General features: G+C 40.5%; 1 long non-coding RNA gene across 1 annotated transcript; it reads right to left on the bottom strand.

Annotated features, from left to right (window-relative positions):
• Window positions 1-16,097: 16,097 nt before the first annotated feature.
• On the bottom strand, window positions 16,098-18,214 carry LOC113906394. The gene is made up of 2 exons (XR_003514873.1): window positions 17,837-18,214; window positions 16,098-16,552 (listed from the first exon to the last, which is right to left on the bottom strand). It is a non-coding gene; the product is annotated as an uncharacterized LOC113906394 (long non-coding RNA).
• Window positions 18,215-23,703: the final 5,489 nt, after the last annotated feature.

The following is a 23,703-nucleotide window of genomic DNA, read 5'->3' as shown; positions in this document are numbered from 1 at the left end:
AGGTGATTAAATGACCATCAGATACTAACAATCAGGAGAATGTTAAGTCCATTTGTTTTTTCAGTGAGAAGATTAGGAAAAAATAAAACTGAATTGAAAAATGACCTCATTTAACCACTCAACACCTTGCTGTGATTTGTCCCAGCAAATGGTTAGAGAGCTATACTTTTTTTTTTTCTCTTTTTCTTAGATTTTTTTTTTTTTTTGGTGTGGACCATTTTTAAAGTCTTTTTTTGAATTTGTTACAATATTGTTTTTGTTTTATGTTTTGGTTTTTTGGCCCTGAGGTATACGGGATCTTAGGTCTCTGACCAGGGATCAAATCCATACACTATGTGTTGGAAGGCAAAGTTTTAACCACTGGATCACCAGGAAAGTCCCTTTTATCACTTTTTTTCTTAATTTATAAATTGTTATTATCGTGTTTCCACTTTTAATCTATTATGTTTAATTCATCATCCACTATTTTGTAAATCAATGAACAAATAATGTACACCAATAAAATGTGTACATTAGCAGAGATGAAAAGGACAGCTTTTAGGGAGTTTGCAGTCTCTTGTGCAAGCCAATAATTTAAATTTTAAGTTGATAAAGGATATGCAGTGAAATGATGACTATATGCAGAATCTCTCAAGCTGTATGAATTCAGAAAATACAAAAATTAGTGATGATGGAATTAATCAAAAAAGTCATTAGGTAGGTCCCAAAATACAATTGGGCCTTGAGGGAGGGATGGATAAGTAGAAGAGAGGAAGAAAACATTCTTAAGAACCCTAAGTATCTAAAGTATCTATCAGTCTCTAAAGATAATTACATGTCTTGGCATGTGAAGTCAGTGGTTTGTATGACCTGTGTATCAATCCCATTTTTTCATTTATTAAACTATCAAATATTGAGCATATATCATATGCCAGGTGTTCTTTTAGACTCTGAGATATGGTGGTGAACAGGACAGACAAAATCTTTGCGCAAATATGTTTTGATGCTTGGGGCCAACAACTCAATAAAGGAAAATTTAGTTAAGAAAAGGGCTGGTAGTGGGGACTTCAATTAATAATAATGGACTTCCCTTGTGGCTCAGCTGGTAAAGAATCTGCCTGTAATGTGGGAGACCTGGGTTCAATCCCTGGGTTGGGAAGATCCTCTGGAGAAGGGAAAGGCTTCTAGCCTTTCCAGTATTCTGGCCTGGAGATTTCCATGAACTGAATAGTCCACGGGGTCACAAAGAGTCAGACATGACTGAGTGACTTTCACTTTCACTTTCATAGTTAATAGTATTGTATTGCATATTTGAAAGTTACTATATGCAGAGTACATCATGAGAAACACCGGGCTGGAAGAAGCACAAGCTGGAATCAAGATTGCCAGGAGAAATATCAATAACCTCAGATATGCAGATGACAGCACCCTTTTGGCAGAAAGCGAAGAGGAACTAAAAAGCCTCTTGATGAAAGTGAAAGAGGAGAGTGAAAAAGTTGGCTTAAAGCTCAACATTCAGAAAAGTAAGATCATGGCATTTGGTCCCATCACTTCATGGCAAATAGATGGGGAAATGGTGGAAACAGTGTCAGGCTTTATTTTTTTGGGCTCCAAAATCACTGCAGATGATGATTGCAGCCATGAAATTAAAAGATTCTTACTCCTTGGAAGGAAAGTTATGACCAACCTAGATAGCATATTCAAAAGCAGAGACATTACTTTGCCAACAAAGGTCCATTTAGTCAAGGCTATGGTTTTTCCAGTGGTCATGTATGGATGTGAGAGTTGGACTGTGAAGAAAGCTAAGCGCCGAAGAATTGATGCTTTTGAACTGTGGTGTTGGAGAAGACTCTTGAGAGTCCCTGGGACTGCAAGGAGATCCAACCAGTCCATCCTAAAGGAGACCAGTCCTGGGTGTTCATTGGAAGGACTGATGCTAAAGGACTGAAACTCCAGTACTTTGGCCACCTGATGCGAAGAGTTGACTCATTGCAAAAGACTCTGATGCTGGGAGGGATTGGGGGCAGGAGGAGAAGGGGAAGACGGAGGATGAAATGGCTGGATGACATCACCAACTCGATGGACATGAGTTTGAGTGAACTCCGGGAGTTGGTGATGGACAGGGAGGTTGGCGTGCTGCGATTCATGGGGTCGCAAAGAGTCGGACACGACTGAGTGACTGAACTGAACTGAACTGAAGAGAGTAAATCTTAAAAGATCTCATCACAAGAGAAAAAATTTTAACTGTGTATGAAGATGGTGTTGACTAAGTTTATTGTGGTGATCATTTGTAATACATACACATAGCAAATTAATATGTTGCATACTCAAAACTAATATAATGTTATATGTCATATCTCAACTAAATAAAAATTTCATATCCCAAAGCCAACAGTGTAGGCTGGTTCCCTTCTCTCCACACCCTCTCCAGTAAATATTATTATTATTTGGCTGTGCAGTAAACCATGTGTTATCTTAGTTCCCTGACCAGGGATGGAACCTGTACCCTCTGCATTGGAAGCATGGAGTCTTAACCACTGAACAGCCAGGGAAGTCTCCCCAAATTTATTATTTGTGGTCTTTTTAACTTTGTCCATTCTGCCTTGTGTGAGGTGATAACCTTGTTGTAGTTTTGATTTACATTTCTCTAATGATTAATGATATTAAAAGTCTCTTCACTTGCCTGTTGGCCATCTGTAAGGACATGAGATTCCTGAGTCAGAGCCAAAGGACTTAATTGTGGCTGAGAAGGCTACTTGAAGTTCATGCCTGTGTCTGTTCTCCTCGCTCACCCCCCAACCCCATACTCTTTGGTAGGTGGTGAAAGGTGGGCCTAGATGTGTGCTGCACACAGTGAGTTTGCTTGATAGCTGTGGGTCTCTGAGCTTAGGAAACCTCAATCTTTTAATGTGGACCATAAGCCAAGATTGCCCAAGTTTGCTCAGGAGACATTATCTTTTCTGTGTGTGTTTAGTCACTCTGTTGTGTTTAATTCTTTGTGACCCTTTGGACTGTGGCCCACCAGACTCCTCTATCCATGGGATTTTTTTCAGTGGGTTGCAACTGGAACTCACTGGAGTGGGTTGCCATTTTGTCCTCTAGAGGATCTTCCAGATCTAGGGATCGATCCCGCGTCTCCTGCACTGAGGGCAGATTCTTTACCCGCTGAGCCATCAGGGGTGCTGGGCAGCAAATACTCTGCCCTCTGTCTGCAGAAAGTCTTTATCTTCCAAGAAGATAACTAACATGTTCAAAAACCTTTGAGAAGGGATTTCAGAACAGAAGGCTGTCTGTGCCTCTGCTCTCATGATATGCAACAATGTGAGGAATCCCTGGAATTTGTCACCCATCAAAGGGAGAGATAAAAATAATTACAAACCAAAACTAATGTATATTTGACATATGTTTTGAGCTCTACATTGTACTAAGGATTATTTCTCTCATTTACTAATCAAAACCACTCTTTTAGATAAGTTTCCTTCTTGTCTTCATTTTACAGATAAAAGTAGATAGTAACAAACTTGCCCAGCATCTCACAGTTCAGTTCAGTTCAGTTCAGTTGCTCAGTCGTGTCTGACTCTTTGCGACTCCATGAATTGCAGCATGGCAGGTCTCCCTGTCCATCACCAACTCCCGGAGTTCACTCAGACTCACATCCATCGAGTCGGTGATGCCATCCAACCATCTCATCCTCTGCCGTCCCCTTCTCTTCCTGCCCCAAATCCCTCCCAGCATCAGGGTCTTTTCCAATGAGTCAACTCTTCACATGAGGTTAGCAAATGGCAAAGTCATGATTTGAAATTAGACCTGACTTTTGAGTCCTACCGTGTCCTGATTCACAGTTAAGTAAAAAGAGCATAAAACATGTTCATTGGCAGCAGTCACATGACAGGGCTTTGTGACCTCACTGAGTGTCATTTCAGTGGAGCCATAGGGGCAGAGTCCAGCTTGGGGTAAGTTGTAGAATGATTGGGAAGAGTATAAATGAGATATGGTGAACATAAACAACTTATTTCATGCATTTGATTATAAAGAGAGGGTGAGAACAAAAGAATCAAGAAAGAACTTTTTTTTCTTTTTTTAATTTGGAGAGTTTTTTTTTTTTTTTTTTTGCCTACTTGTGGAAAAAAAGGAAAAAAAATAGCATGGAGTGCAAGAGAAGGCAGTTAACAAGAAAAAGGAAGAAACACCAAAGAAAGAGAGTTCAGTGCACTCCTGGGGAGATAGGAAAGCCACCTCCTCTATTACAGCAGGAAGATTTTGTCACTGTGCTGGGGTTGAAGCCATTCCTCGCTGATGGCTTCTCTTTGATCTGTGAGGTAGAAGGGGAGATGGTCTGCTGAGTTTAAAATGCAGGGGACTGTAGAAAGTGGCCTGACTTTTGAGAATCAAGCAGTATTTTGTGAAGGATGGGTGAGAGATTCCCCATTGAGAGACAAAGAGTATAATGTGAGTTTCACTAGCAGCACTTGAGTGCTGTTCAGCTGAGATGGACAAGCTAGGCTGCTGGGTTTATCAAGGTGGAGATTTGCCAGGAGGAGCAGAGGGGAAAGGAGGGTGTTGGAAAAAAGCATGGTTGATGTGATGGGCCATGACCTCTAAGCTGGAAAGGAAAAGAAGTGAAGGCCATGGGATGCTGGTACCTAAGGAGAAAGCATCAGGGTGGCCGATGGACTTCAAATCCTGAGAAGATCAACCCTGTGTGGTGAAGTAATTGAGTGAGCGAGCTGGAATAAGTAGGAAGTGGGGGTCCTGTTTTTTCACAATGGAGTTATGTTTCATTTTGTCATCAAAACCCGTAACCTCTGCCTCTTTACATCATGTCCAGAATCTTCTGATCATACTCAGGAGAGCTTAGGAATGAAGCCCCTGAACCTTCCTCTTTCACCGAACAGATGTTGACAGTGGGCAGTGCCTACCGCAGGCACAAAGTACTTTGTGAGGTTGCCAGGAAGCAAAAGGCAGCCAGGATGGAGCACCTAAATTATAGGAAGTTCTCTGTCAGAAGAAGCAAGGTTTCCAGGCAAAGCAAGTGTGTGTACTCAGAGAGTACTGAAATCCTAGTGTAGGGTGACTGTGGAGCACACCTGGGCTGATTCCAGGGCTCGGCTAGAGCAGATGAAGCTGGAATGAGCCTGGGCGTGCGGATCTGTCTTCAGGATCTGATTTCATTTCCTTCCAGGCTATACTCAGAAGTGAAATTGCTGGGTCATATGGTAGTTCTGTTTTTAATCTTTTGAGAAACTTAAATTTCCACACTGTACTCCCTAGTGGCTGAACCAGTTTATATCCCTGAAACAGTGCTTGGGCTTTACGGGTGGCGTTAGTGGTAAAGAATCCACCTGCCAACGCAGGAGATGCGAGAGATGCGGGCTTGATCCCTGGGTCAGGAAGATCCCCCAGAGAAGGAGATGGCAACCCACTCTAGTATTGTTGCCTATTGTATCCCATGGACAGAGGAGCCTGGTGGGCTATAGTCCATGGGGTCGCAAAGAGCAGGACACAGCTGAGCACATACACAACAGTGCATGAGGGTTCCTTTTTCTCCACACCCTTGCCAGTTCTTGTTATTTCTTGTCTTTTGGAAAATAGCCACCCTAACGGGTGTGAGGAGATAGCTCATTGGGTGAACATGGTCAAAGGGTACAATCTTCCAGTTATAAAATCAGTAAGATGAATAAGTTCTCAGGGTGTAATGTATACCCTAGTGGCTATAGTTAACGCCACTGTTGTGGATATTTGAAAGCTGCTAACAGTAGATCTTAAAAGTTCTCAACACATACACACACATTGTGACTATGTGAGGTAGTGGGTGGGTTAACCTCTCTGAGGCAATAATTTTGCAATATATGCAGCAAATCATTATGTTGTACACCTTAAACTTGTACAGTGTTATACTTCAGCTCAGTGAAGCTGAGAAAAAAGTGAAGCCCACCTGCTCTCAGGATTGGCATTAGATAGATACAAATGGATAAATAGATAGGTAAAGTTTTGATGGAAGTGGGGTTTGTTTTTATTTGCCTCTTACCCTCCTTTTCCCACTTCTTTCCAGTTTTTGATAACCTTTCTCTTGATAGATACCCAGAACACACTTATCCCAACTTTAGGGCTGTATTACTTTTTAGCTATAACTCAACTGGGAGATATTTTTCAGGTTTTATCTGTAACATTTGATTATATGGTGAAACCTTCCTCCTAAAATTTGCTCTTTCCTTGTAGTTTTTTGTTGTTGGTGTTGGCTTAGTACGCTCTTCAGTGATAAAGATGATAGTAAAGATAGTTTAACATTTTAGCTTCAGTTGCATATAGTTGATTTATGATGTTAGTATGAGGTTACAGCAAAGTGATTTAATTATATATATACCCATTTTCAGATTCTTTTCTCATATAGTTATCACAGAAAATTGAATAGAGCTCCCTCTGTTATATAGTAGGTCCTTGTTTCTTATCTATTTTATATGTAGTAGTGTGTGTATATTAATCCCAAGCTCCTGATTTATCCCTCCCCCGAATATTTTCCCTTTGGTAACCATAGAGACATCACTTTGCTGACAAAGGTCCATATAGTCAAAGCTATGCTTTTTCCAGTAGTCATGTACAGATATGAAGTTGGACAGTAAAGACGCTGAGCACCAAAAAATTGATGCTTCTGAACTGTGGTGCTGGATAAGACTCTTGAGAGTCCTATGGACAGCAAAGAGATCAAACTGGTCAATCCTAAGTGAAATCAGCTCTGAATATTCATTGGAAGGACTGGTGCTGAATTTGAAGCTCTAATATTTGGCCACCTGATGCAAAGAGCTGACTCATTGGAAAAGACCCTGATGCTGGGAAAAACTGAAGGCAGGAGGAGAAGGGGATGACAGAGGATAAGATGGTTGGAAGACATCACCAACTCAATGGACATGAGTTGAGCAAACTCTGGGAGATAGTGAAGGACAGGGAAGCTTGGTGTGCTGCAGTTCCTGAGATCATAAAGAGTCAGATATGACTTTTAGTAACTAAACAATAACCATAAATTTGATTTTGATTTAAGTCTGTTTCTGTTTTGTAAATAAGTTCACTTGTATCATTTAAAAAATTAGATTCCACATATGAGTGATATCATATAATATTTGTCTTTTTCTGTCTGACTTACTTAGTATGTTAGCCTCTGGGTCCGTCAGTGCTGCTTCAAATGACATCGTTTCATTCTTTTTTTAAGGCTGAGCATGCTGCAGTCCATGGAGTCACAAAGAGTCAGACACGACTGAGCGACTAAACTGAACTGACTATTCCATTGCATACATTAACTGCATCCTCTTTATCCCTTTATCTGTCAATGGACATTTAGGTTGCTTCCAAGTCTTAGCTATTGTAAATAGTGCTGCAACGAACATTGGATTCATGTACCGTTTTAGATTATGGTTTTCTCTAGATATAGGCCCACGAGAGAGTTGGTTGGATCACATGGTGGTTTTATTTTTAGTTTTTTAAGAAACCTCCATACCATTCTCCATAGTGGTTATACCAGTTTATAATCCCACTACCAGTGTAGAGGAGTTCCCTGTTCTTCATACCTTCTTCAGCATTTAGTGCTTGTAGACTTTTGGATGATGTCCATCCTGCCTGGTGAGAGGTGATACCTCATTGTTTTGATTTGCATTTCTCTGATAGTTAATGATGCTGAGTATCTTTTCATGGGCTTTTTGGCCATCTGTATGTTTTCTTTGGAGAAATGTCTATTTTGAACTTCTGCCACTTTTTGATTGGGTTGTTTGCTTTTTTGATATTGAGCTACATGAGCTGTTTGTCTATTTTGTAATAGTGTCTTCTTATAATGACACTATTATGACAAATGTAGTGTCTTCTGATAATGAATAGGGTTGTAATTTCTGTCATTTGATGTTGTTCTCCATTTTAAATGGTACTTTTTTTCAATCCTCCTAATGTACCTTTTCTTTCTCCATTCATCTCATAAGTACTGATGAGCTCCAAGTCTTGAACACTGATCACCATTATAGGAGACATTGCTGGTTGCTTACCCATATTTATTGCATTTCCCGTATGCTGGTGAAATGTTCATTTTTCCTTTTTTATTTAGCAGCAAAACCCATTTAAACTGAGTTTGTTGGTCAATAGCTTAAAAATGGCTTGTTTTAGCCTCTCTTGCCCTGGGATGTGATCATGTGATTAGGGTGACCAACTATGTCACATGGGGCATAGCTTTCTCTTTAAAGAGTGCAGGCATGCTCCCTTTCTCTTCCTGCCTGATGAGATTATTGGAGCTCCAGCCACCATCTTGGAGCTTGGGTTGACCTTGAGGAAACAGAAACTAGGGCCTCGAGTCCCTGATGATGGTGTGAAGTCACCCCAGTAATACACTAGTATCATTCTTCTGAAATTTTTTTCTTTTTGCCCAATCCCAGGGGTCAAACCCCATCCCAGAGGTTAGGTCTTCCTTCCCTTCCCACTTGCAAAGTGGAAGGGTAACATCTTCCGCTCGAATGACATAAAATAGCACTTGATCTTACATGGAGCTCCAGATCCTTGTGTATACCTCTATTAGAAAGCTCTACTTAAATACTCCATGTGCCAAAGCTAAACTCAACATCTCTGTGTGAAAGCATGTTCCCTTACTGCATTCCTTTTCTTGTTATGTAGACTGATCTTCAAGGTATACAAGACAGAAGTCTGCTAGTCATTTTTGCATTTCTCTTTTCTTTATAACTCATATCCAATTGATAACTGGTCTTTCTTCATTATATATCAAAAATCTGACCTTTCTACTCTACCTGAATGTGTGTTGGTTTATTTCTTTATGTCTCTCCTGGGTCATTAAATCATCTGAAACACTTCCAAAGTACTATACTGTTATTAACAGTGATGCCAGAAGTGCCTTTTTAGAACGCAACTCGGGCCGTATCTCACCCCTGTGTTAAAACCCTTGCTGCTGTCGTCAGAGAATAATATCAAATTAACAGGTCTGTACTGTGTTTCAGAACTGGCCAGCTCTCTCTCTGCCACATCCTCTTGTGCCAATCCACCCCATAAATAGTAGTGTCTTCTTATAACGAACAGACACGTTGGTCTAAATATGTCAGACACTCCCTCACTTCAGGGCTGTTGCACATGTAGCTTCTTCCTCTTGGAATATCCTTCTTCTAATGGTGACTGAATGTTAGTCAAGGGTTCCCACAGGTGCTGGGCTTGTGATGCTTTAATGATTCAGTAGTTTTTTTTATAGTGCCTGTAGGTATTGATGCATATTTATGTCCTAACAACTCAGTAGCCATTTAAAAAAAGTCATATGCTTATGTTGGAAGAAAGGTAATATTTTACAGTTCTTTTTAAACATTTTTATTTGAGTATAGTTGCTTTACAATGGTGTGTTTCTGCTGCATCATAAAGTAAATCAGCCATATGTATATATGTGTGTGTATATGTATATATATATCCCCCCTCACTTTTTGAATTTCCTTCCCATTTAGGTCACCACAGAGCATTGAGTATAGAGTTCCCTGTGCGGTACAGTAGGTTCTCTTTTGTTATCTATTTTATATACAGTTGTGCATTTTACATTTCTTTATTCACCACAGCTACTCATTTTTTATTTTAATTGGAGGAGAGGGTGTGATGAATTGAGAGATAGCATTGAAATACATACATTACCATGTGTAAAGTAGCTAGCTAGAGGGAAGTTGCTGTGATGACCTGTGTGAGTGGGATGATGCGGGGGAGAGGCTCAAGAGGGAGGGGATACATGTCTACTTATGGCTGATTCACGTTGTGCAGCAGAAACCAAAACAACCTTGTGAAGCAATTATTCACCACAGTTACTTATCAGGGGGATGTGTGCTTCTGTTGGGTACCTCCCTTCTCGAACCTTTGATTAGATAGGATCTGGCCACCCTCCTTTGTCTTTCCACGTGGACATTTCACACTCTTAGCTTTTCTACTGAGAAATCACAGGTCTACAAACATACATCTTCAAAAAGAATGTGCCGTTCTTAAACCTAATGTTAAAACTGTGAACAACCTTGAGGCAGTATTTCACATTCTGTCTGACACTGCTGCATTTCCTTGGAATTTTAAAAATATCTCAGGTTTCTCCAGTGAGTTTGCTTCAGTGCCCGGAGTGCCTTGGCACATAGTTTGGAAACCGTGATGCTTAGAGCCTGGCATTGGAAACTACTGTGATAATCCATTCTTTTATTTAAAAAGGTAGTGCTCTGTTCAAGACATGGTAACTGGTAAGTCCCTGTGAGCTAAGAGCCTGTAAGTCTAACATTCTTATCTTCGACTTTACTGTGAGTCTAAGAATTTCTGCATAAAGTGATATTTGAGTTGACAGGATGGACTGGATATATCAAATTAGTGAGGAAGTCTAAAATTACAACTAAACAGCAGGGCACTCTCACTTATCTTTCTATTACGATGCAAGGGGCACTGAAGGGCATCCCCACCTTGCCCCCCAGATGAGAAACATTCTGCAGCTGCTTGGGGTGCTGACTGCTGGTTCCTGGGACTTGCATGTGGTCCAAATGAGCTGCCTTGCACAAGGTTTTATCCTCTCCCTTGGGGCAACACCCACATCCAGTGACTGCTGAGCGCACCCATACAAGGGCTCAGGTCCCTTGCCTAAATTTGAGGAGCCATGGCTGCTCCCAGACTCCCCAAAGAATTGTTTTGGACTTCTGCCCCGCTCTGTCTAATCCTCCTTCCCCCGTCCACTCAGAGGTCTGGGTACCAGCTGTGTTCCTCAGTAAACTCACTGCATACGAATCTCCATCTCAAGAGTGGAGCCAGAGATCATAACCTGACCTGCTGGGAAGGTGATCATATACAATGCCTTTGAATCAAAATATTATTTTTACTTGTAAGTGTACCCTTGGGCAGTAGAATGAATTTCTTACTTTTTTGGACTCATGCTGTTCTATTAATGCCATTATACTATATTACATACAGACTCTTAAGAAAAGTAGATTGAGCATGTCTTATTTCCCCAATAAATTTTCAGTTTTTTCCTTTATATTATGAGGAGGGGGAGAGTGAGGAAGGGAAGGACTGACTTAGTATCTCACATTCTTCCCTTTCCATTAAAAATCAACATGTATTCTGAGATATGGGAACATTTTGTACTACTGAAATGATGGTCCACACATTTAATACTTACAATATTTTAGCATTAAAAATAATAAATGTAAAGTTCTTGTTTTCTGTGAACAAATAATCTTCAATATATTTTACTGCATGCAAGCATAGGTGTAAATAAGAGTTTAACATGGAAGGTTTTCCCCCTTTTTATTGCTTCTCTAAAGACATGAACACTCCCCACTGACTCAACTGGTAAAGAACTCGCCTGCCAATGCAGAAGACTCAAGAGACATGGGGTCGATCCCTGGGTTGGGAAGATCCTCTGGAGAATACTGGAGGGCAACCCACTCCAGTATTCTTGTCTGGAAAATCCCATGGACAGAGGAGGCAGGCAGGCTACAGTCCATGGGGACCCAAAGAGTTGGACACGACTGAGCGTGCAAGCACACACACACACACACACACACACTCACATGAAACACAGTGACTTTTTGTATTTGTGCAACTCAGGGTCCTCTTAGAAGTTGAATAAGTGTAAATTTAGTATTTTTTGTAGATTTATTTTTAAAATATTAAGTAGTGGTATAGTCAGAACAAGGCCTTTCACAGTGTTAAAGTGGAAAAGTGTCAGTGGTACACACTGTGGAGAAAGGCAGAGGGCTGGAACCCATGAAGCCTCAGAATGGAGTTATTCCGGCTTAGGAACATCAGGGGTTAGTGGAGCATCTTCTGGGGATACTGGCAGGATCTCATGGAATTCTGGAATAAGATCTGGGCATGCATGACATAGCACTAACACAGGGAGTTCATGCTCTTCTGTGAATCTTCCATTTCTGGATGGATGTGTTTTGTGAGCAGAATGGTAATGAGATTTCCGGATCCACAAAATTTACTATTAAACTGTATCACTGTTATTTATCTTTAGAGCGATCATAGGAGAAGTTAAAGAAGTTGCTTAATTCATTCTTTCAAAGCTACAGTCACTTTAAAGACAAATTGACACTATTTCAGTGTCATCTACATTTGAGTCCATTTTAGAATGACCACCTACAAGATAGGAATTGAAAGAGCTGTTAGTAAAAAAATTAAGTTCATGATTCATGTTTGCCAAAAGATGGTGCTCATGTATCTGTTAAGACCATTTAGGCAGCAGTGAAGCTGAAAAACATCATCCTTTCCAAGAATTGGAAGGCATGACTCCTAAGGCTGTGGCATAACAACAATATACTTGCATTTTTCCATATTGCATTTGAAATGTAAACAACTTAAGAGATAGGCTTTCCTGCAAATGTACTATTAAACAGCAGCCGCCCACAAGACAGTTAACATACCAAATTAAAGCACTTTCAAAGATACAGGATTCTGCAAACATTTTACTGTCTTTCCAACAACAAAGCTGGAATGAAGGTATGAGAATGTCAAAAAAGGAAATAGTAGAACAATATATCAAAGGCATATGTGTTAGTCTGATGCTCAGAATTTCATTGTTTTGCCATATAAGATGAATATGGGCTGTCTGTGTCTGCATTAAACGTGTCATTTAGCATCTCCAGTAACCATCGTTATGCATCTGCTGTGTATCTGGCGTGCATTCAGGATTTCACTTCATCCTCAAAAAGCTTTAAGACATAGGTATTACTCTCATCAAATCCATCTTACAGAGAGTTGAAGCTAGTTTAAAGATGGCAAATATTGGGAGCCAATATTTGAACCCATACCAACTTCCCAGGTAGCTCCATGGTAAAGAATTTGGCTGCAATGCAGGAGACCTGGGTTTGAGCCCTGGGTCGCCAAGATTCCCTGGAGAAGGAAATGGCAACCCACTTCAGTACTCTTTCCTGGGAAATCCCATGAACAGAGGACCCTGGCAGGCTACAGTCCATGGGGTTACAGAGTGTCAGACACGACTGAGCAACTAAACAACAGCTAATTTCAAAACTCATACTCTTAACCAATAGGCTTTACAGCTCTGTAAAGATTTTCCTTAAAATTTGAATCCCAGGTTAGTGTTAGTCACTCAGTTATGTACAACTCTTTGAGACCCCATGGACTGTAACCCACCAGGCTCCTCTGTGCATGGAATCCTCCAGGCAAGTATATTGGAGTGGGTTGCCATTTCCTTCTCCAGGGGATCTTCCTGAGGCTGAGACTGAACTCCAGTCTCCTGCATTGTGGGTGGATTCTTTCCCATCTGAGCTACCAGGGAAGCCTGAATCCCAGGTTAAGAATATACTGTTTGTACATCCCTTGTTTACTGTTACTCTTATGGGTAGCCAATTATTTTTCATAAATATTTGAAAGTAGTAGGTGTATCTGTTCTAGAGTCCTGCATCTTTGGACAGAATGCCACGGATGCCACCATGAGTGCTTTCATCTAAGACAAGTTTCTCCATCTGGAAAGTAACTGCAGGAGAGCTTACTTTAAGGAGTGTTGTGAGATATAAAAGTAATTCACACACAGTGCTTACATTCAGTACACACTCAGTTTATGAGAGCAATTATTTTCAAAAAATGCCTAATAAAACGTGATTTCATTCTACACACAAGCTCTAAATCATCTGCATGAAAAGAAATTCTTATGAAGAAAATTACTAAGGCAAACATTCCATCCTTTGAGTAAACTTAGAACATGTATTTCGACCATAGGTCTGCTCCACTCTAAAACATTAGTTAAACATGTAGTTTCAGAATTATCCATTTGGGGATTAAGTTGTGGCAGATAGATGGGGAAACAGTGGAAACAGTGTCAGACTTTACTTTTCGGGGGGCTCCAGAATCACTGCAGATGATGATTGCAGCCATGAAATTAAAAGACGCTTACTCCTTGGAAGGAAAGTTATGACCAACCTAGATAGCATATTGAAAAGCAGAGATATTACTTTGCCAACAAAGGTCTGTCTAGTCAAGGCTATGGTTTTTCCAGTGGTCATGTATGGATGTGAGAGTTGGACTATAAAGAAAGCTGAGCACCGAAGAATTGATGCTTTTGAACTGTGGTGTTGGAGAAGACTCTTGAGAGTCCCTTGGACTACAAGGAGATCCAACCAGTCCAACCTAAAGGAGATCAGTCCTGGGTGTTCATTGGAAGGACTGACGCTAAAGCTGAAACTCCAGTACTTTGGCCACCTCATGCGAAAAGTTGACTCATTGGAAAAGACTCTGATGCTGGGAGGGATTGGGGGCAGGAGGAGAAGGGGACAACAGAGGATGAGATGGCTGGATGGCATCACCGACTCGATGGACTTGAGTTTTGGAGCCCTGGCGTGCTGTGATTCATGGGGTCGCAAAGAGTCGGACACAACTGAGTAACTGAACTGAACTGAAGAGATTCATAAAATGATACATGTTGAAGTTGTAGTTTGTTTTCATGTATTCATAATATGATACAATTGATGTGTTCTATAAATTACATAAAGTGAGATGAAAATTAGGATGATTATTCTAAATCATCAAATTCTAGTACTTTCAGTAGTGAATCAAGTTGATGTGAAATGTTATTTTATCTATTTCTTTTACCTATAAAGTTCTAGACTACTTTATTTGCTGGGGAGAAACTCAGTGATGAATCAGAACTAAATAAAAATATTACTGAATTTAAAGTATCTTGGAATAATGAATGTACCATAGATGTATTAAGTGAGGACTATATATACATTTGGGCTTTTCAGGTGGCTCTAATGGTAAAGAATCTGCCTGCCAGTGCAGGAGATACAAGAGACTCAGGTTCAATCCCTGGGTGGGAAAGATCCCTTGGAGGAGGGCAGGGCAACGCACTCCAGTATTCTTGCCTGGAGAATCCCCATGGACAGAGGAGCCTGGCAGGCTACAGTCCATAGGGCCTCAAAGAGTCAGACTTAAGTGACTGAGTACTCACATATACAATTAAGGTATTCAGGTTTGTTTGTATATTTTGTGTTTTGACTTAATATAAACCCACATACATATTCCCAAATACCTCATTATGGCTATTTTAATTGTGACTTTTTTAAACTGAAATTCTTTTCTATAATTTAAAGTTTGAGAGTTCCCCAAAGTCATAACATAAATGTATGTTTAAAAAACCCTCAGTCCCTTGGTGAATTTACTTTAACACATCACCTCCTGCATTTCATTACATGGATTAGTCTCTAAAAATGGAGAACAGCTGGCCTTCGCCTGCTGTGTAACCTCCTCCCATATTCTTCTCCAGACTAAATAACCCCCAATTCCCTTAGCCTCTCATCCTAAATCCTATTTTCTAACATTTAAATCACTCTGCTGATCAACCTGGCCCTCTTCAAATTTACTCACCTCTCCGTTATGCTAAGCAGTCATAATTCATTAACCAGTCCTCAATCAGTAATAAAGCAGCTGCCACTCACTGTGATGCCTGCTGGATAAGAAGTGGCCTGTTCAGAACAGTCACTGACACATAAAATGGAGTTGTTTCCAACTACTCTTTGGACTCATGCATTTGTTTATATTCATACCTATCAAATTACAGGTTTATGTAGTATGCACTGGGAGCCAGGCCTGCTTCTCTCATTAAGCAGACTTATACTGGTGTCTGCAGTGTTCCTGGCTGTGCTGGTGATACAGAGTGAATAATACAGACCTGTCCACCTGGTGCTCATATTCTCATGAGGGAGTCAAGTTCAGTTCAGTTTAGTCACTCAGTGGTGTCCTACTGTTTGCAACCACATGGACTGCAGCACGCCAAGCTTCCCTGTCCTTCACCATCTCCTGGAGTTTGCTCAAACTCATGTCCCTTGAGTCCGTGATGCCATCCAACCATCTCATCCTCTGTTACCTCCTTCTCCTGCCCTCAGTCTTTCCTAGCATCAGGGGCTTTTCCAGTTAGTTGGTTCTTCCCATCAGGTGGCCAAAGTATTGGAGCTTCAGCTTCAGCATCAGTTCTTCCAATGAATATCCTGGGCTGATTTCCTTTAGGATTAAATAAACTGTAGTTATTACGAAAAAGAAAATAAAGTATGAACACTGAGAAGAAAAAATAAAGCACTCATGAAATAGAAGGATATTTAGGCATAGGGCACAATAAGAAGTGTGGTTATTTCTTCACTTTATTGCCTGAGAGCTAAAAGTCTGAAGCTCTAATAGTATAATAATAATGATGCTGATAAAAGCTGATGTTCATTGGGTGCTCATAGACAATCACCGTTATATAGGCCATTGTATATGAATTGTTTCATTGATTTATCTGAGTCCAGGCTTGTACTTCTCACTGCAAAACAGGTCAATGAAATGGGAGATGAGCTATTGGGGCAAAGAATAGCGACTCTATTCAGAAAGCTAGCAGACCTAGAAGATGATGGACTTGTGCCCCAAAGAATTATCATGCTTGAATTAGAATTAAATTTAGTATAAATTAAAATTGTTTTATATTAAAGAGGAAGGGAGTAAAGTTAAGCAGTTCCTGGTTTCAGTCATTCTCTGGAGGAGATATGTTACTTTCTTCCTCCCTGTAGTCCTTCACAGGTGGGCCTGGTCAGGATGTTTCCTGGGAGTTAAACAAAGGTTTTTCAGCTTAATGCCCATTACCTGGCAGCCAGGGTTCCTAGAGATGAGCCATTATGTATAATTTAATCTTATAGGCAACATCCCTCTAGTGAGTAACTTGTAATAGAATACAAAAGATTCTTCCCTATTACATCATTACAAAAACTTCACAAAGCAGATACAATTACTAGTCCCATTTCCTAGTGATAAAACTAGGGAAGAGTTTGAGTAACTTATCCAGCCATTACATAGCAAGGCCTGGAATCAGAATGAAGTCTTTATGAATCTACAGCTTAAATGTTTAACCCTCATATGGTGCCGTTGGTATAAATATGGGAAAATAAATTCTCTGCTTTTTCTGTAGCTTTGTCCTAAGATAAGACGACTCTTTCCAGAAGGCTATTTCATGACTATCTTTTATTCTCAAGTATTCCCTTGGGGGAGAATCTCACACTATCACCCTACTCGAAGTAGCTTTGTAAGATATTCCTTCCAACTTGGACATTATTCTTGAGGTTTTAAAAAAATACACATTTTTATTTATTTGACTGTTCTGGGTCTTAGTTGCAGCATGTGCACTCTTAATTGTAGCATGTGGGATCCAGTTCCCTGACCAGGGATTGAACCTGGGCCTCCTATATTGGGAGTGTGGAGTCTTAGCCCCCGGACCACCGGGGATATCCCCTCCTTGAGGTTATTAAACAAGATTTTCTAGTTAGGGCGTTAAATCGGCTCAACCAATGCAATTTTTCTCTCTCATAGGGTCAGTTGATATGGGCAATCTGACTGGATGGTCTGCCCTTAAACTAGCTGCTTCACGGACCACTGTGGTGGAGTCATTACACCAGGGTGACTCAGGATCAGTCACACAGGGCTTAAGACCTCAAGTCTGATGAGGTCTTTTGTCTACTCAGGGCATATGAATCCCAGCAAACAGACTCCAGCACTCTGGAGAATTTGCATCTGGGTTGTCCAGGCTCCTAGCTAGACGCCCCCGCCATGCACCCATCACCCCAACACAAATAATGAAATTCTCCACAGGTAGGAATTTTGAATTTTTCTTAATTTAGGAGACTGTAGTCTTAACTATATGATCCAGTTAATTTGTTTATAATACCTGTGTCTGGAACAAAGCTGGTGTGTAGAAATAAAAGAAGGTAGTTCATCATCTTGGCCATTGATGACTGTATTTAAGCCACAGATGATGGCAGGATTAATGTCAAGGTCAGGGTTTCTTACAGTCCCCTGCTCCCTGGTGCCCCGTGAAAGGTATGGCGTCACTCACCTTCCACTCTTGTTTCTCTTCTGTTTGTCATCTTTACTGAAGGTCCGCTCCAGTGTTCTTGCCTGAAAAATCCCATGGACAGAGGAGCCTTGTGGGCTACAGTCCGTGGGGTCGTGGAGAGTCAGGACTCTTTGAGCAGCTGAGCACGTGGGCACATGCGCACACGCACACAACCCACTGAATGGCCGCTCTCCCCACACCACTGTTTCGGTAGTCTTCACGCCCGCATCCATTCCTGTTTCTTCCCACCACGGGACCTCATCCACACTTTGCTGTGTTCATGGCAACACATGAGCTTCCTGGGGAAGGAGGACTGGTGCTTCTCTTTTACAGAAAGCTGGTGCTTTCTCTGTCTTTCAGTGCACTTTCCCCTCTGGCTCTGCTCGAGTCCTATGCTTGTTTTCACTGGCCATGCCCTTCTTTGGGCATTTTGCCTTTATAAATTGGACTTGGCTTGTTACGGGTCAGCGATTCTTTTCTGGCTAAGCTTATGATATTCTGATTTCTGTAGGAGACAGAGTCAGGCTCATTATGTTGAAATAATGTTTGCTGCTTAAAAGTTCTCTCGTAGAACCTGGAGCTCTTCAGGGGAAAGATAACTGTATAAATCCAATAAAAAATGAATACATAAGTAGTAAGAGTCTGGCCAGTGCTGAGTACAGTAAGATTTTTTTTTTTTTTTTGCTACTGTGTAAGAGACACTATAAATTACAATGTTTCAAAAGTGTGGCACTCTTATTAAAAGAATGAAGATTATGAGATAGTTTCCCTTTCTCCTGAGGATAAAGAGAATGCTGCTGCGGCTAAGTCGCGTCAGTCGTGTCCGACTCTGTGCAACCACATAGACGGCAGCCCACCAGGCTCCCCTGTCCCTGGGATTCTCCAGGCAAGAATACTGGAGTGGGTTGCCATTGCCTTTTCCAATGAATGAAAGTGAAAAGTGAAAGTGAGGTCAATATGTGGGCTTAAATTGTAGTGGAAGGAATTTGGGTTAGGCATAGTTTGCTTCCACAGGGCTATTTTATTTAAGTAGATCTGATCAGTATGTGAGGGTCATTAAAAATACACTGATGACAAATGGACCTGCAAATGATGGATGCCAATCCTTTCCTCAAGCTGATTGCCATGCTGTGGGGACATTCTTCATGTGCTGGGTGATTCTCTGTGTGTGTGAGGGGAAGACACCTATAGCACATTGGGTTTCATTTCTGACTCATCAGTTGAGGTGGTATTGTGTTACAGGTGTAAGCTTGGGGATCAGAAAAATCAGTATATTCCAAAGCCAGTTTAACTTTGTGAGCTCAGGCCACTTATCCTTCCAGTGGCTTGGTTTTCTCACCTTGAACTTGAAGATGCTATCTCCTACCTACTAGTATTGTCAAGCAAGCAATTTACAATAGGATATATGTAAAGTGCATAGCATAGGGATTGGCACATAGCAAACCTCCAATAACTGAGTTAATCAAACTTGCGGTCTCATTATTCACACATCTCCAGATCTTAAATAAGTTACTGAGAGCAAGTATTCCCTTCCCTCCCCACTCCTCTTTGACAAAATTTGTTGTCAAAACAACAACAACAAAATGGCTTTCCACTTGGTATTATATTCTATACTACACACTCCAAACAAAACTGAGGAATCCACAGTTTAGTCTGGGGCAAACATCGAAAAGAATATCTTCAATCAATGATTCATGAAATAGTCTTCTCATTTTCAGACTGAAGAATGACCAGCCCCGGGCGTAGTAAACACATGTGCTGATATTATTGGAACTACAGCTGTAAAACCTTTTCCTGTGGCTTAAATACAGGTGAAATATCAGCAGGATTTCTTAAAATGACTTGCTGTCATCTTCCATGTTTTGATATTATTTTGTGGCTGATAGGTTCATGTTCTTTTAAAAAAATACTTATTTATTTGACTGCAGTGGGTCTTAGTTGTAGCATATGGGATCTAGTTTCCTGACCAGGGATTGAACCCAGGCCCTCTGCATTAGGAGCACAGAGTCTTAGCCACTGGACCACCAGGGGAGTCCCTAGGTTCATGTTCTTTATTGGTCATCCCCAGCTGAATTTAGAACCAGTAAGAGGGAGATTTATGATTAAGCAATTAGAGTTCATCTAAAACCTTTCAAAATTAGAGAGTAAAGAAAGGGCACAAAGATACAAGACAACAGACGGGCAAAGAGAGATCAGCTGATGAAAAGTATCAGTCCTTTAGAACCTGAAAAGCAAGTGATACATACTGATTCAGTCATCACAGAAATCTACTGTGTTGTAGTACGTGGGGCAAGCCTAGAAACAAGAAAATTTCTTCTAAAGTACAAAATTCCAGGGAGACTGAATTACAGTTTTGTCTGGATATGTGCCTAGGAGTGGGATTGCTGCATCATAGGACATGGAGTTTAATTCTCTCGAGATGTGACATTAGAAGGTTTTTGCACTTGGGGCATCTGACACAGTCTAGGGTGGAGGTGGCATTTGCTATTAAAAGTCAAGATTTAATAAGTTTACTCACATAATGATTAGACACTATCTCACTGCTTTCCCATCTTCATTGCTTGGATGTGCACAGTTTATTTTGTCAACCTCACCCGATTCCCCACTCCAAGGGGATTGTAAAAATCCCTCCCATGCATAAAATGATGAGCCCAAGATAATGTCAAGAACCCCTCCAAAATCAGTGATTTTCAAGTTTGTGTGTTAAAATCTGTTAGGGGAGATTTAAAAAATTCCAATGCCTGTGTCTCGCCTCAAATTAGTTGAATCAAAATATCTGGGTTGATATTTTGGGATTGAAGTATCAGCACTTAAAGCAACCAGCAGCCAGGATTGGGAACCACTCCCTGGAGTGATGCCCATCAGTCAACAATGGTGTCCTTATCCCCAGAGCTGCTACTTTGCCCTTTAGTGTTTCCCTCCCTATCACTAAGCCTTTGAAGGAAATTTTAATGTGAAAGAGATGAAAACAAAAATAAAAAAATATTAGATTCAGAGAAACAATGTGTAAAGGAGGCAGACACTCCAAAAGCTGAAAATTCTAAAAAATATAATGCACATATGAAAAAAGAACAAACCACCACACAAAAGATAAAATTATAAAGCTAGAGAGAAATTTTTGAAATTAATACAACTTTATAGCAGAAAAAATAACCACTGAAAATTTATAAAGCTGCTCATAGAAGTTTCTCCCCAATGAGGAAAAATGATTAAGAGGCTGGCTCTGCTATTTTCTAGACTTTAGGCTAATTATTATAATTATTAGTATCTACTGTTTCTCCTTCTCAGTTTCCTTATATGTACAATGAGTTAATAGTAAATACTTTTATAGTATTATTTATAGAGTTATTGTGAGAACTAAATGAGCTAATAAATGTAACTTAGAACATAGTGGTGTTAATTGCAATAAGAGGAAAGATGAAATTTCCCTGGTGGTCTGGTGATTAAGACTTTGCCTTCCAGGGCAGGAGGTGTGGGTTTGACCCCTGGTTGGGGAGCTAAGACCCCACATGTCTTGTGGCCAAAAAATCAAAACATAAAGCAGAAGCAATATTGTAACAAATTCAATAAAGATTTTAAAAAATGATCCATGTCCAAAAAAAATCTTAAAAAAACCAAGAGGAAAGGACCCACTGAATACTGACATAGGAAATAAAAGCAGTGCAGCACATCATTGTGAAATTCCTCCAGAATTGAAGGAACAAAAGAGAAGAGATTTTGAAGCTTTTTAGAAGAGAAAAACAGATATACAAAGCTTTAAGCTTCTCAGTTTTAACCCTGGTAGCTGGAAGACAGGACAGTTACTCCCAGCTTAAAATTCCATACCCAGCTAAACTGATATACTTGTGAAAGTGGTATAAAGACATTTGAAACATATAAGGAATCAAAACGATTATTCTGGCTATCTTAGGAGTAGATGGGAGGTTTTGTCACAACAAGATGAGAGCATAAAAAAAGAAGCAGAAGGATCCAGAAAGCCAGGGATTGAACATAGAGCAAAGAGAAAATCATCATTCAATGACAGAGTGAAGATTTTTGAACACACATTTGAGTATAACTGCAGAATAACTTTTTAGAAGTAGAATTACTTGGTCGGAGGATATATGAATTTTAAATATTGACAGATTTTGTCAAATTGGCATGTCTTTCTGACTTATTCCATCTGTTAGGACAAAGGGGTATTCCACTTCACTTTTAGTTTGTATTTCTATTTCTCTTAATATGAATGAGGTTAAGCATATTTTCATATATTTATGATCATTTGTTTCCTTTTCTGAAAAATGATCTGTTCAAATATGTTCAACAGTTAGTATTTTTACTAAATGTCCAGCCAACATATCCTATAATATGCCAATTATTAAGCTAGCCATGGAAAAATTTACTTTAGGGAAAGGGGTCAGATGGGAGTGGCAAATAATGAAACTGCTCAATAATAAGTGATACGACATGATCATATAAGTGATACATAAAATAAGTGATACATAAAATGTGTTGTATGGAACCATATTCCAGTGTTTTCATCTCTGATACCAAATTATAATTATTATGACACCTAAGGAGATCCAACCAGTCCATTCTAAAGGAGATCAGCCCCGGGTGTTCTTTGGAAGGAATGATGCTAAAGCTGAAACTCCAGTACTTTGGCCACTTCATGCAAAGAGTTGACTCATTGGAAAAGACTCTGATGCTGGGAGGGATTGGGGGAAGGAGGAAAAAGGGATGACAGAGGATGAGATGGCTGGATGGCATCACTGACTTGATGGACGTGAGTTTGAGTGAACTCCGGGAGATGATGATGGACAGGGAGGCCTGGCGTGCTGCGATTCATGGGGTCGCAAAGAGTCGGACATGACTGAGCGACTGAACTGAACTGAACTGAAGTTATGTTACTTTATTTGGAACAGCATTTTATCTGTTTTATTTTCCAGGGCTAAAGTCTCTAGTTCACATATCTATTTAAAATGTTTAAAGCTCACATTATTTCACATGCTGTAAAATAGACTCCCACCCCCATGTCTTCAGCCTTAGTCCTTTAACCCTACCTCTCCCCCCAGTGACTCTCACCTCCAGCAACATTGAATACTGGGTCCTCCCCTCCCCTGCCCTAGGTGCCAGGCCGTGACCTTCCTTGAGCTTGCTTCCTGCTGTCCCTTTTGTTGGAGTCTCCTGTCCTCTCCTTAGTAGCCTTGTCCTCATCTTAAAGACTGGGCACGGATGTCACCTTTTCCAGCATACTTCTGCTCTCTTCCAAAGTCAGAATAAAATAAACCTTCTGTATAATAACTTCCCAATAAAAATGTGTGCCTCTCTCTTACGATTTGCTTCTATACCATAGAGGTTAAAAGCACTTTTGTGGAATCAGGTCTAGGTCTGCCATTTACCTACATTTGAATTCTGTGTTTTCTTGAGTAAGCCAGTGGCATCATTTAATGATGTCATTTTTCCCTGAACGAGGCTACTTTACTAATGCCTACACTCTAGGGTGGCAGTAAGTATAAGATGCAGTCCGTACCCACTGCCTGGCACACAGTAAGCGCACACAGTGTTCAGTCCCATTAGGAAGCTAGGAAGTCCCACTAGGATTATCAGGTTTTCCATGCCCACTTTGATGGTCCACTGCCCTGCATGTTACAGAGATCCATCCTTTTATTTTTTTCCTTACAGTCATTTGTTTGTTTTGGTAGTGGTACAGTGATTTGGGGTCATTAAAAAGGAAAATGTCAGCATGTTGCTGAGCCAAACTGAGGATCAGTTGTAAGCAGCTACTGATGCGGGCGTTCACAGCCAGCAGTCACTGGAGGACCAGCGTCTTGGCTGTTCTGCTGGTTTCAGGTTCCCTTCAGCTGCTAGGGGTTGAAAGGAGTGGT

The sequence above is a fragment of the Bos indicus x Bos taurus genome, chromosome 16 (assembly GCF_003369695.1).
Source record: "Bos indicus x Bos taurus breed Angus x Brahman F1 hybrid chromosome 16, Bos_hybrid_MaternalHap_v2.0, whole genome shotgun sequence".
NCBI classification, from domain to species: domain Eukaryota; kingdom Metazoa; phylum Chordata; class Mammalia; order Artiodactyla; family Bovidae; genus Bos; species Bos indicus x Bos taurus.
This window is presented reverse-complemented; position numbering and strand designations above follow the sequence as displayed.